The sequence below is a fragment of the Rhipicephalus microplus genome, chromosome X (genome assembly GCF_043290135.1).
Source record: "Rhipicephalus microplus isolate Deutch F79 chromosome X, USDA_Rmic, whole genome shotgun sequence".
Classification (NCBI taxonomy): Eukaryota; Metazoa; Arthropoda; class Arachnida; order Ixodida; family Ixodidae; genus Rhipicephalus; species Rhipicephalus microplus.
The window spans coordinates 316,527,367-316,541,590 of NC_134710.1; the positions used below are offsets into that span (position 1 = coordinate 316,527,367).

Consider the following 14,224-nt stretch of genomic DNA (forward strand, 5'->3'; position numbering starts at 1 on the left):
AGGTACTGGGTTCGGATCCCACCTCTGGAAATATTGGTTTTCCGTCCTCTTCATTTCAATTTGTGTCATTATTACTATACTATAGTGAAAGGCAACAACTAAGGACCGATCTGTTTCACTGGCCTAATTTTCTATTGCATTCATTTGGTTGTTTCTAACGAGGAAACGAGCCGCTCGCAAAGATTCCGCTTTCGTTGGTTTATAGCGACCGTCTCACCTCAGCGCACTGAACGCCTTAGGTTAGCATGTGAGGGTTTATGAAGGCGGAACCTTCAAGATGCCGATCATCAAACGCAATGACTACCCGCCGTCCCGCGTCGGCGTCAACACGAATTATGCAAAAAAAATTATCCCGTGAGGGTTTGCTATGTCACAGATCGCCAAAACTCGTGACGTCACATAACCTGACGTCACATGTTGACGTCACCACATGACATCCTGGCTTGTGGGCCGATAACGGAGGCAGTGCAAAACCACGTTAGGTTGATTGATTGATATGTGTGGTTTAACGTCCCAAAACCACCATATGATTATGAGAGATTAGTGGAGGGGTCCGGAAATTTAGACCACCTGGGGTTCTTTAACGTTCACCCGAATCTGAGCATTCGGGCGTGCAGCGTTTCCGCCTCCATCGGAAATGAAGCCGCCGCAGCCGGGATTCGATTTCACGACCTGCGGGACAGCAGCCGAGTACCTTAGCCACTAGACCAACGCGGTAAAGCACGTTAGGTGCAGAAAGCTTTCAGAGGCCGCTGACCCGAAAGTCGTGGTTTCGAACCCGGCTGCAGCGATCACACTTCAACGGAAGCGAAATGGTTGAGGCGCGTGTGCAGGGTCAGTGCACGTTAGAGAACACCAGATGGTCGAAATTTGCAGAGCCCTCCACTACGGCGTCTCTCATAATCATATTGTGGTCTTGGGACGTTACACCCCATGTATTAGACAGTTATAGTTTACCGTTAGCGGGATAGCGGGTGTTAAGGGAATAGCGTTACCATGCCGCAAACGTTCGTCGCGGACAACGCTTTATAGTTTACAGGGATAGCGTTTACGTAATTTACGTGTCCCAACTGGAACGGTGGCGCCTCCTATCGAAGGGTGAACAAGTCGAAGAACAGTGAAAAGGAAAAAAAAAAAAAAAAACTAAAATGTTTGCCTGTGTCACCGCGCGAGGCAATGTTGCAAGTTTTTTTTTTTTTTTGGTAATAATTGAAGTAAATAAATATGAACCAAGCACCAAAGGCGACAACATTTGTGTTGCCGATTTGTTTACATCGATCTTTTAGTTAGGCCTAGAGACGTTCGAAATTGGAACTTATATAAAAAACTACGCTAACTTATCCGTAATACTCGGTCATCGAAGCTAAGTGAAGGCAAGCCAAACCATTTTAAACAGTAATTTGCTGCGAACGAAGTGTATCTTTCAAGAACTTCGCCAAAATCGCTTCGAAGGGGGAGTCTGAAATCGCCTCCATGTTTTACGCACACTACGTAAACCACGCTAACACGGTAACGCTGTTTCTAAAAAATGGTGTGCGTACAGTGAGGAGTGCGGGTCACGTACGTTACTGTGCATGCGCACTTAGATCCCACTATTCCGGTAAGCCCGCTATCCCGCTTAGTCTGGTAAACTATAACTGTCTAATATAAAGCTTTTAGAAGGTTCCGGGGTAGGATCGGCACATCGACTGAGAAGAAAACAAAATGGCTTCGCTCGTCTTCGAGTCGTCTTACGTGAACACGTTATGGACCCTATGAGTTTTTGGGCCTGTTGTAAAGATCACGCGCTGCGTGACGCCCTCTTGCAAAAAGAGTGTTCCACACTGGTGGTCAAAATTTCTCCGGGGCCTTACACTACGGCGTCCCCTATAATCATATCGGGGTTTTCGGACATGACGCCCCCCCCCCCCCCCCACCCCAATTAACACTCGCCGTCTTGGCTACAGAAATACCCATCGATGTGGACGAGGAAGCACCTTCGGTCGTAACTATATTAGTAGAGCATGCATCGGAGGCATAATTCGAAGGTTGTGGGTTCGGATCCCACCGACAGAAAGGATGATTTTTGTCCCTCTTTAATTCATTTCAGTGTACGTTATTGTTACTGCAGTACATGCAGTTAAAGACAACGACTAATGGGCGCTCTAATTTTTCTGGTCTGATTATCTGTTCGGTGTTTATTTCTGTCTAACGAAGTAACGAGCCCCCCGAAAAAACTCGCCTTCCTCCCTTAACTGTTATGTGTACATGTTTACTCGGTAAGGAGACGGAATTGCCTGGAGCCTGCGACTAATTCTCGATTTAGAGTATACAGTCGAGGCCTACGTAAACATGACATGATACGGCTTCTCTGTCAATCCTGCCGAATAAAAGCGTTAGTTGAGGCTCTGTCTTACAAAGTTGGACGTAGGTGGACTCGGAAAGCACACGCAATTGTCCTAGTGCAGGACGGGTTGGACACGTTTTTGCGTCCCAAAGCCAACATATGATGAGAGACGCCGTAGTGGAGCGCTCCGCAAATTCCAACCGTCGGGAATTCTTTAACGTGCACTGACAGAGGACTCTACCGTTTTACCTCCATCTAAATGCGACCGCCGCGGCCGTGAGATCGAACCTGCGACCGTCGAGTCAGCATCCGGGCACCCTAGCCACTGATACACTGAGGTGGACGGACACGTCCAGAGATCAGCCCGATTTATGTGTTTGGTAATACTGGCTGCATGCAGTTGGCGAGCCCAGTTGCCTCAGCTGCTCTGCCACCGTGGAGAGCTTGTCTTCGAATCAGGACGTGTTGATAGCCTGTCGTCGCGTCTTCAGAAGTGTGTTCTTCCTTGCAAGCTCGATGTTAGGCCGAGTACTGGTGCGCTCTGAGTTGTCGAGCATGCGTGTCACGTACCACCTCCGTTCTGTGTGATGGGCGTGTGTTTGTACGGACGACGCTTTCCTAAACGGTTGTCTTGCCGAGGGGCCTGGAAAGACGCGAGAGCAGCGGCCAAGGCCCCAGGAAAGGAAGAGCTCACTGTACTTGCGAGTGGTTTCTCGCGTGGCTCCTTGATCGCGCTTATACAGGACCCCTTTGTCTCTGATTGCTCGCGTCAATGTTTTCTCTTTTTCTTTCACCTAGCTCGCGCCCTCTACGTGTTATAAGCGAGCGTGTCATGGCCAGCCGCCGCGCGCCAACAGCCTTCGGAAACCGGGAACTGGCACGGGGCAGCTGACCCCCCCCTCCCCCCTTCCCTCTTTTATGCGCGTTCCTGCATGAGTGGACTCCTTTGCATGCGGTGCGTGGTTTGTTGGACGCCTTGGTTTCGTCGTGAGCGACGACGTCGGTGCGCAGGTCCGTGATGATCGGCCGGGGTCAGGCTGCTCGGTCTTCCCGCCGCACGTGTACTTACATGCGACACGAGCGAAATCGGCGTACAAATGAATCGCGCCCCGCGTGTTTCGAAACGACCCGGAGCGGGCTCCTCCTGCCGTGTGCGGGCCGGGCTTTTCCTTTCCTTGTTTCATGCATACGCGGCGAAGCTTGTGCGGGGGACGTGTTGCCTCCATTCGTGGCTAAATCGGGGGCCGCCGCTGTCGACCCCTTTGGCCCCGGGGCCCATCACGAGCTCAACGAGCTGGTGACTCGGCGGGACAAAAGGAAGGGGCGCCGCGATCGGTGTCTTCGCGACCTTCAATCCTCATCGCGTCTTCGTGGCGTCAAACGAGGGCTTGTGTTCCACACTTCACGCGGTTTTCGGATGAATGAACTGGTCGGCCGTGGCCGTGACGATGTTTTACGAGCGAAGGCAGCACGCCGAGAACATCCTCGAACCGCGGTGCGAAACGGCATGATACAAGAAAAAAGGAGTTCGTGCATATTTTATTCGTGCCGTTATTTCTTAAGAATGTCCCGTAATATTCGCGTCTACAGACATTTACACGTATTTGAAAAATTTTAGGCAACAGAAGGCACTAATGTCTATTTATTAATCAATTTTTTATAATTTCGCCAGGGGCGAGTGCCAGATGTAGACAAATCGTTATGTGGATAAAGCGTAAATTTTCACGTCTTTCATTCATCACCCTCATCATTTGTTATCTCTGAAAGGTTCGTTTTATATGTAAAAAAGGGGGGGGGGATGTTTATATTACACAAAAGTCACAAAGAAAGAGGGCCAGACATTCAGCACAAAGGCATGAGAAAGTAGTCGATGGAGAAAATACAGCGATAATTATTACGTGTGAGAGAGATTATTAGTGTCCAATAAGGCTTTTTTGAGAACTCGTGGGGTTCCCGTCCAAGTCAGAATTGGAGCCATTGTAAGCTATCTGCCTCTCACCTTGTCTTATACGCTGCCTCCGGGATTGGCCCACCTTTGGCCTAGCAGTGATGTCACATATGGTGACGTCGCAAAAGTTTGCTATATCTGACGTCATGATGACGTCATATGGTGGCGCCACCACGTGACGATCATCTTTTCCACCACTCGTGTTGACTTCGCCGACGTGGGAAGCCGGTCAATTTTCGCGTTTAGTTAGAGATATAAAACTAATAAGGATAATTGTTGGGGTTTAACGTCCCAAAACTATAGTATATGATTATGAGAGATGCCGTATATATAGTAGTGGAGGGCTCCGGAAATTTCTACCGCCTGAGGTTCTATTCACATGCACCCAAATCTGAGCACACGGAACTGTACAACATTTTCGCCTCCATTGGAAATGTAGCCGCGGCAGCCGGTATTCGAACCCGCGACCTGCGGGTCAGCAGCCGAGTACCTTAGCCACTGGACCACCGCGGCGGGGCAATGTCTGAGGGGAGCGTGCCGAGGACGGAGTAGAAGGTTGTTACGCAGGCGTGGGACATTTTTTTTGGGGAGGGGGGGGGTGGGCTTGTGAAACAGTAGAGAAAGTGTGGGGCAGGATAACCAGTGCGGGAGGTTGAGAGTTATATTACAAAGTTATGAATCCCTCAGCCCGATTATGTAGCGCCAATTCAGTAACGTTGATGAGTACTCCAAATCGTTGGCGCATATTCGACTTTAGCGCGGTCGGGCCTTTCATATAGGAAAGTTTTCGAACATAAGCAGGTAACATTCAAAGCACTTGACATGAAACATATTTATTTTTGAACATTCAACGGTGGTATATATACAGTTTGTTTCAAGAAATGTGTCCGATATTCTTTGGAAATCACAGTTAACGGAGGTATCTGCGTGCTACTTGCGGCGTTACCTTTCCGGTGGCAAAAGACATCTCCAGATGCGTACAAACATTCATTACGGCAGTAATGGTAAAAATTAATGCAATTAACTTGTTAACCAGTGGGGATAGCCGGTCGAATCAAATGAGTGAATTCAAGCTCTTCCGACGAATAGTCGATAGCCACGTTGAAATTTCGCAAAAGCGGCCACTGGTAATCACCGCGGAGTGATGCAATGAGTCTATCTAATTCAGCTATAGAGAAGCCGAAACCGACGCACCAAACAGGGCATCTACCATTCACTTCGACAACACCATCAATGACGACACTGTTTCCCTCGCATTGGGGGAGAAGAATAAGTGAGCGTCGATAAGCGGCCTCGAAGCGAAGGGTCTGAATTGAATTGACGGTTGATAACGGCTAAGGAAACAGTGTCGTCACTATATATATATAATGTGTGTGTGTGCGTATATATATATATATATATATATATATATATATATATATATATATATATATATATATATATATATATATATATATATATATATGTGTGTGTGTGTGTGTGTGTGTGTGTGTGTGTGTGTGTGTGTACGGTGTTTGAAAGAGACGCACCAATTTGCATATATAACTGTAGCCCAGCTTTATAGCGACGAAGCTATAGCTTGCTGAAAACCGTTTCGTAGCGATTAGTGATTACTGTGTGATGACATGCGCCGTTACGGGACGCAGGCGCCCGCGCATACATTCTTCCGTTCTTCGCTGTTTGAGGTCGACACATGTTGGACTTGTCTGACGAGTCGCGGCCGCGTTCTTTCGCCTTTGTTCGCGTGACCTGTAACTCTCACCAGCACCCACGTGCGCGTAAACTCGCAACGAGCAGATAATCGCACAGTCGCGAGGAGCCCACATAGTCTTCTCGGCGTGTACATCCAGAGGGCATAAACGGTACAGACCGTTCATGCAACGCCGTTGCAGTAACAGTGGACACTGCCGAACGCGTATGCGCTGTTTAAATACCAGGACGTTCAGATGTTTAATGAATAAAACATGGCAGTCACTGCTATTAGTGTCCAGTTAGTCGCCAGGCTGGAGTTACCTTCCAGGCGGTACCCGACCATTCCTATAGTTTCCTTAAACTCACAGCATGTGGACCTCAGGTGCAACAGTTCTACGTGTTATACACTTTTTTTTTTTCAAGTGAATTCGTGTTCGAGAGATCGCATCGCTTGAACACGAATCAATCACCACTTTTATCGCTCTTGCGACTATGGGCAATCAAAGGTTTTCTCAATCTATAATTTATCAAAGGTGATTCATGATACGCAAATTTAGTAGGCAAGCTTCTGCAGCATTTGCTTTGTCTTACACTCTTAAAAAAAAAGAGGAGAAATCTAGTATTTGGAGATCGAGTGTTTCGATCTGCTACACAACAATAATCGTCATCTGACTTGCCCGCGTTTCCTTTTTTTGAAAACCCGGCGCTGGCCACTTTCCTATATCAAGAATGCCATGTCACACTGATAACGCGCGCGCTGTTCGCGACCGCGATCTACTGGAACCCTGGTGGTAGCGCGAGGAAAGTACTCGAAGTAGATGACGATCATTGTTGTGTAGCATAAACACTCCCCAAATACTCAATTTTTTTAGAGTGCGTGGTGGTTGACAACGCATTCGGTTGACAGGTTGTTCTTCCTTGTAATGCACAACCTATACTCCCGGAATTCGATCGACAGTCTGGCTATTCCTATAGGAACTTCCATCAGGCAGGTATTAACTCGAAATTATGGGAAACTGTATGTTGCGTGGTAGGTAAAGAGAACAAAAGATATCATTGAGCAACTGCCACCTTCATTGTTTGCTAAGTGATTGGACGAAAAATGTGTCGCTCTACTGCCTCTTTAGTGAATCATCTTTGTAGCAGAAATTCTTTGTGATTTCGCTTGAAACTTTTTGTCATGCAGTGGTTAAATGACATCTGTATCATTGCTACATCGCAATAAAAATTATCAGCGCAGTGTTGAGAGCCAAGACTACACTTGTTCGCAGTAGAGAGCAAGTGCACGTATTAGTATTTAAAGCGTATTTGTAGAGATTGAAATGGTCGAATTGAGGATGTATGCGTGAGTATATCACCGGTGCTTTGTTATACGGTAAAAAACGTTTATGCCAATGGAAACCAAACGGAGCCACACTTTAAGTCGGCCACTAGAGGTGGCCGACTCAAAGCGTGGGTTAATTGGAGGCATATAGTTTACTAAATATACACTAGAGCAAACTCTGGTGCTAGTGACTCGCTCGCTGGATTTCGTGCCGACCTGTTGTGCCCCCGCGATCTCCGACGACAGCGCAGCTCTGGCCGACTGGCTCGCCCTACGCCATCTCCTGACGCCGACAAGAGCTCTCGCTGCGTGGTGCCCCGTCCTCGGACTCCTGCGACCGTGTCCATCTTTGCTATTTTCTCCTTACTTCAATATGTGGTTGTCCCTGCCCCTCTCTCTATCTCTATACCTTTATTTCCTCCCTATCCTTTTAATCCCTCTTTACCCCCATTCCTCGTGAGCTACTGTAGAGGTGTCCTCCCCCTGAGAGACAGTTACGGGGCTCACTTTTATCTCCTTTTCATTTAAGAAACACTTCCCCCTAGTGCTAGTCTCTATGGGAGTTGTAACGCACGGTGGTTCAGAGAGCATTGGAATGATGGGTAGTATACGGATTTGTCTAATCTTCGTACTTCTGGCTCCGTGTGTGTTCGTGTGGCTTGGGGCTGTTTTATCACGAAACAAAAATAAGCAAATGTTCAGCGGTTGCGCTTCACCAGCTTATTCTTTTAGGCTTACCATTTCAAATCGGGTCACGGAGTTCAAAGGGGTTCGTTAATTTCTTCAAAACCGAAACAGACCAATAAACGAAGCCACAAGTGTGATTCGCCATCGCAAGTACGAAGACTAAGCAAATCCGTGTACTACCCATCATACCCATGGTCGCTGAACGATCGCAGTGCCAGAGTCTCCTCTAGTTAATTTTGGGAAACTCTCTCATTGGGGCTATCTGGAGGAGGCTTTTCGCTTCTCGTGAAACTAGGAGACAAGCTGGCGATAAGTTGTATGCATAGTGTGCGTACTACATATTCGATGGCACAGCGTCACACGGGAATTAGCAGGTTTTTGGCCGCGCATGATTCCGATTGGGATCATTCAGTAAATAGGGCATTCTCCGATGTCGATGAGCAGCCTATACAGAAATGCTGTAATTGAGCTTTAGCTAGTTGCGCCTGTTATCGCATGCAGACTTTTCGTTGGGCAGCCAGTTCACCCAGTTCGCGGAGTGAATCCGCGGAGTGCCTCTGTAATCCCTCCCCGCCCTCACGCGATCACGGACCGTGGCACCGTGAAAGCCGCGTGGTGGCTCTCGTAACAGGTTATTTTGCTCTGCTCCCGTTTTCTCCGCGACGCATTCACGCGTGACGTCTCGTGAGACTTCCACTTTCTGCCGGTATTTTCGAACGGCCCCCCAAGTATCGGCGAAGCTTCAGCCGAAGAAGGTCGTGAGAGTCCGTATGGGAGCGCATGCGTGCGGCGAGTCGATGGATCCGCCACCGCCTCGGACCGATGCGCGCGTGTATATGCGTATATATAACGGGCCTGTTTTGCGTACAGCAGAAGAAGCTTCCGGTATACGCGCGGAGGTAATTGCTTCCGTGTGCTCGGTTGTCTTCCTCGAGTGTCCCCTCTCCTCCGATCGTGTGCCGCGAGATTGGCCAGGTTCCTTGACCCCCTTGCGGGCGAGCGAGCGCGAAAGCGTTCGACGTCTGGCTGACAGCGTTGTCTTCCGACGTGATGGCCGCCTGAGACGTCGTGCGGATGGAGAAGCCTAGTAAAAAAAAGAAAATTGGAAAAGAACAGGAAGAAAGTAACGAGGCCGCGACGATGGGCGTGTGCTGGCAACGGAGGCCAGTAGCTGCTTGCGCCTTGGGGCCGGCCGCGAGAAGCGCGATAATGATTGAGCTGCGGTTAATCGACGCCGGCGGTGCGCGAAGCGCGCGCGTCGATGCCTGTGACCCTTCTCTCCCGCTTTGTTGCGCTACTGTTTGGTCAGGTTACTGTGAATTAGAATTCGGGCTACTGCTGTGGTCGAGACGCGGGTCCGCCCGTTTGCTTTTCTTCCGGCATAGAGCTAGCTCCCTCGCGCCCGCCCCTGTATCGAGAGTGCTCAGGCGGAGATTGAGATTTCGCGGTGAGACGAGGGCTCGATAATGACCTGGGCGGATGTATGACGCCAGCGGTCGGGATCGTATGCGCGCCGTGGCATAAAATGATCGTCGGAAATAGTCGACTGAGACATGCGAGTTCTGTCCTTTCGTTTGTGTCAAATGCTATTCAAAACTCCTGTCGTCTCGTTAAGTACAATATTTACGATCCCCCTTTTCCCTTTTCTTTTTGCTTTGAATCGACCTTGTTGAACTATTTGGCTATGCAATATGGCACTGGGGCTTCAAAGTTGTCGCCCGCTAAATACGTATAAATTATAAATATGCATATTGAAACGTTCATCTGAAAAAAAAAAAAGTGAATTGATTGATATGTGGGGTTTAACGCCCCAAAACCATCGTATAAATGTGAAATAAGCTGTGGCCACTTTAGAGGCGTGCAAGAGCGCATGCTGATGATTCGGTAATCCTCTATCGTGTGCTCACGGTGTATCCGAGGAAAACAGAATCTGAGCTGATCCACACTCTTTGCCCCTTCAGCAAGGATCGGCTCCACTATACGCACTCCTCGAACTGTTGAAGTAGGCATCGCCATTACGGCGGCTTCTATATACGGTAGAAGCCGCTTCATTATTCGCTAGTTCACTCAGGAACACAACGTCTTCAGTTCGTTTTAGGCAGATTTGTTCTGCATTGCGGGCATCCTTGTAGAGTGTATACTGAGTGAACTGTACAGTTGTACTACATGCACGTCCAATAAAAGTGGACCTAGAAGGTTATATTTGGCGAAGAGATCTCGAATAATTTTCTGGCTCGCGTAAGATGAACTCGGCCGTGCAGATGTACCCTTTTTCTATACCAGACATTGTCCGTGAAGCGAAATTTTATTGTTGTGGGTTTACACAACCGTAGCCATTTGCAGAGTTAGTTGTTCTTATGGACTCCCTTTCCTGCCTCCATTCCGGCTAACTTTCTTTTCAATACCCTTACATGTAACGTCTGAAAATTTAGGCTCGAGATGGAAACGATATAGGTGGTCAGTGATGAAAACACTAGGGCTTTGCAATCTGCCTCTGCTGCATAAGATTGATTGATTGATTGATATGTGCGGTTTAACGTCCCAAAACCACGACATGGTTATGAGAGACGCCGTAGTCCTCCGGAAATTTCGACCACCTGGGGTTCTTTAACATGCACCCAAATCTGAGCACACGGGCTATACAGCAGTTCCGCCTCCATCGGAAATGCAGCCGCCGCAGCCGGGATTCGAACCCGCCACGTGCGGCTCAGCAGCCGAGTACCTTAGCTACTAGACCACCGCGGCGGGGCTTTGCGGCATAAGAGAAGCTTTCCATCATCTGGCCGACATTTAGAGAAGACATCTTTAAAGAAAACTATTCGTGTAAGAGCGGATGTCTCTGAATCGGTGTATGCCCCGCCATCTAACGTCGGCACGTGCTGTATTCTGGCGATGAGTTACTATCGGAATGACCGCATAACTCGCTTATCGGCTCGTTTTTGTAGTTCTGATTATATATATATATATATATATATATATATATATATATATATATATATATATATATATATATATATATATATATATATATATATATATATATATATATATATATATATATATATATATATATACTGTATTTGAACAACGGCCGAAGGGAAGGCAAATTGGTTGCAGTGACTTCGAAACAATCGCTGCTTAACATTGTGTCCTGGTCGAGGCATGAACTTGCCTCGAGGAAATAGCTGGAAATGTTCAGAGTTTCTTTTCTGTCTTTTGCATCATGGCTTTCAAGCAAGAGAGCAGTGAGGCACTGTGCTCTACTTTGAACAATCACTCTTTGACACTAATTCCTGTTCAAGCTGATGCCCCCCCCCCCTTTTTTTTTTGTTTGTTTTAAATCGTGCAGTCTGCCGTTTGGTCTTGCCGATCTGTGGAAGTTTGGATTGCTTCGACTTGCGTGAGGCGTGTATCTTGTCTGCATTGTGTTCGGAAGAGGCACCGACCGTATATGTACATATGTTAACCTTATACAAGCGCGAATATTTTTCTAATTGCGCGACTAGAATTCTTGAACTGTCTTTGGAATGCAGCGCAAGAAGTTAGCGCTCCTGAAGTCGAACTTATGTAGTCGCATAGTGGCGACATTCGCTGCACTCACCTTCGCTAAGAATGTGGGCTACGTCAGGATTTGTTGGAAATCGCCATGACGTTAGGATGTTTCGGGCAATATAAAGTTAGTCTATGCAGTTTCCGAGCTGGGAATGTCACAAGCGACGGTGGTGGGCCAATGGTAAAGCGCACTCGCTTGCTGCAAGTTCGGTACTTCGACCTCGGTTCCTCATCTTGCCGTTTTCGCTTCTTTAGACGCACGACAGATATGATTTTTTTTTTCCTTGTTTGAACTGCAAACGCCGTGGTATTGTGGCGTGTACACAACGGTACGAACAGGATAAGACACGCAAAGTCCTAATAGAGCGTGAAGTGAGCGGATTCCTCCGATATATCGGCGACGCGCCGCGCTGCGTATACACAAGCGCAACTCGTGTAAACCTAATTGCTCTCGTGTTCCCACTGGGGGCGAGTGGTGAAAAAAAAAGAGAGAAGGTGAAAGAGTAGGACGGAGCAGAGGGGTGCGACGACGATCGAGGCTGTTCCGCTAAATGGAGCGTGACTGACCGCTGAGGGGCCCCCTTCGACACAAGGGGAAGCACCAGCCAAAAACAAGGGGCGGTCAGGAACGTCGCCCCCCCCCCCCCCCCTGCTCCGCTACTTCTGCGTTCCTCGCGCCTCGTCTTGTTACTGCGGCCGCAGTGTGTTTTGTTTCTGCCTCGCTCGCTGCGTCGAGTGTTTCTCCATGCTGGACGACAGCGGCTTCCTTCCTCGTGCGGCGAACAGCGCTCTTGTGTTTCTCTTGCCTTCTTTTGCTCGTTTGTCTTTGGTTTTTTTCTTCCCTCGGCGTATTCCTGCATTCCCTCGGTGGCCAGCTTCTCTTTCTCTGGGCGCCTTCTTTGGAATGTGGCGCTACTAAACGCCGTGTGCCCTGAAATACGGATTCTGACGTGGTTACTTCGTTAATGCGCAACGAGAGCGACGGACACATTGAGATACGGGTAGCGATGTACGTAATGGAGCAAGAAATCGGACGGGGGGAGGTGTCGAAGCATTGCGGACTACTTTGTTAGTTGCGAGTCAGTTTTGCTCTCTTGTGTAGATTCGGACATGTTTTCGCGGGGATAGCGTTTTGCCCCGAACTGAGGATGAAGTTGGAAAGGTTCAATTTCTCGTTAAGGAAGTAGCAATGCACAAAATGAAGAAGTTTTACAGACTAGGGTCCCAAAATCTGAAGACTGAAGGGGGACCCACGATGAAGAAAGCATGAAAAAACAATTCGAAGGCGAAGGGCAACACCGCGTAGTGTCAATTGAACACTGTTGTACAAAAATAAAAAAAACTAAACAATTAAGCTGTAACAACAATATTATATACATCTAATAACAATGCAAACTCTAGATTAAAATTCAGTTAGGACAAAAATGAATGACTCATAACAATGATTGGCCTACGAGATTGGAAAACATGAATGGCAGGGAACAACCGAAACGAAATAAGTCAAGGTATTTGGAAATTTTAAGATAATTCTATTTCTTAGATATTAGAATTTCATTCGTTGAATTATACTGCTCAAGGAGGTGGTGATTAGTGCCCAATACATTGAAGTTCATCAACATTGACTAATTAATAATACGAATAGGTGGTGATTACTTGCACAGTTAAGAGAAATGCATCATCATTGAGTGTCTACCGGACGTCACCAATTGAATTTCGAACTACGGTACACATGTGTCACTACTTGCGTGCTGTTCGCATGAGAAATTTCGTTCCTCCCATTTGACAAGACGGCATAACTCAACGATTTAAAAAGTTCACTTATTTAACTTTCTTAATCGCCGTCCTAAGTGATGTCTTCAATCATCTTACCATGCAAGCCGCTGCAGGAAAAGCAATTGGGAAGACAGTGAGCAAATATCACATTTTCCCGATTTTCTGAGGATGTTGGACACATTTCTTGAAACACCCAGCATATATAGATAGTGCTATTTATGCACGCGCCGTTGAGCTTCGGCATTACTATCAATGAAGAGATATCGTAGGATAGTGTCCTCTATATACAGCGCGTTTTAATCTCCACAAACGTTCTTTCTTATCGCTTAGAATCCGGGTTTATACTCCCTTCATGGGAGAGGGGGGTAGGGGGGCGCTCATGAAGTATATATATATATATATATATATATATATATATATATATATATATATATATATATATATATATATATATATATTAACTCGCTCATAACGATGATGGTTGTGGTGACATATTGCTTGTAAGAATGAGAAGTAGCTGCACCGTAAACTTGTGTATGTTTTCAAGGGTGAAGTAACCCGCTTACGGCAATGCATTCTGGCTGCTCGGTATCTGTGCCGAAAGGTAACGAAACGTGAAATGCTTGAAGATAGAGAAGAAACCGAAAAATTCAAGCTGCTGAAACCCCGCCTACAACTCTAACGTACGTGCCACAGTGCCACAGTGCCTCTGCGTTCTCACGGTATGCTTACTTCACCGCAAAGTGGTACAGCACTGCAGCATAGCTAACTTTAAAAATCCACTGCGGCATGGCAACGTTGGTGGCTTCTGTTAACATAGGCGTATCAGCCGGGGGGGGGGGGGCAAGGGGGGCTCGAACCCCCCTACTTAGAGAGGTTGGGGGGGGGGGGGCTTAGCCCCCGCTCTTTTAACAGTGGTCAC

The 14,224-nt window shown here is 47.5% G+C and overlaps 1 protein-coding gene across 1 annotated transcript in view; it reads left to right on the forward strand.

Annotated features, from left to right (window-relative positions):
- The window catches only part of LOC119161303 (uncharacterized), a 385,199-nt gene that overhangs the window by 18,556 nt on the left and 352,419 nt on the right, over nt 1-14,224 (forward strand). The window lies entirely within an intron of this gene.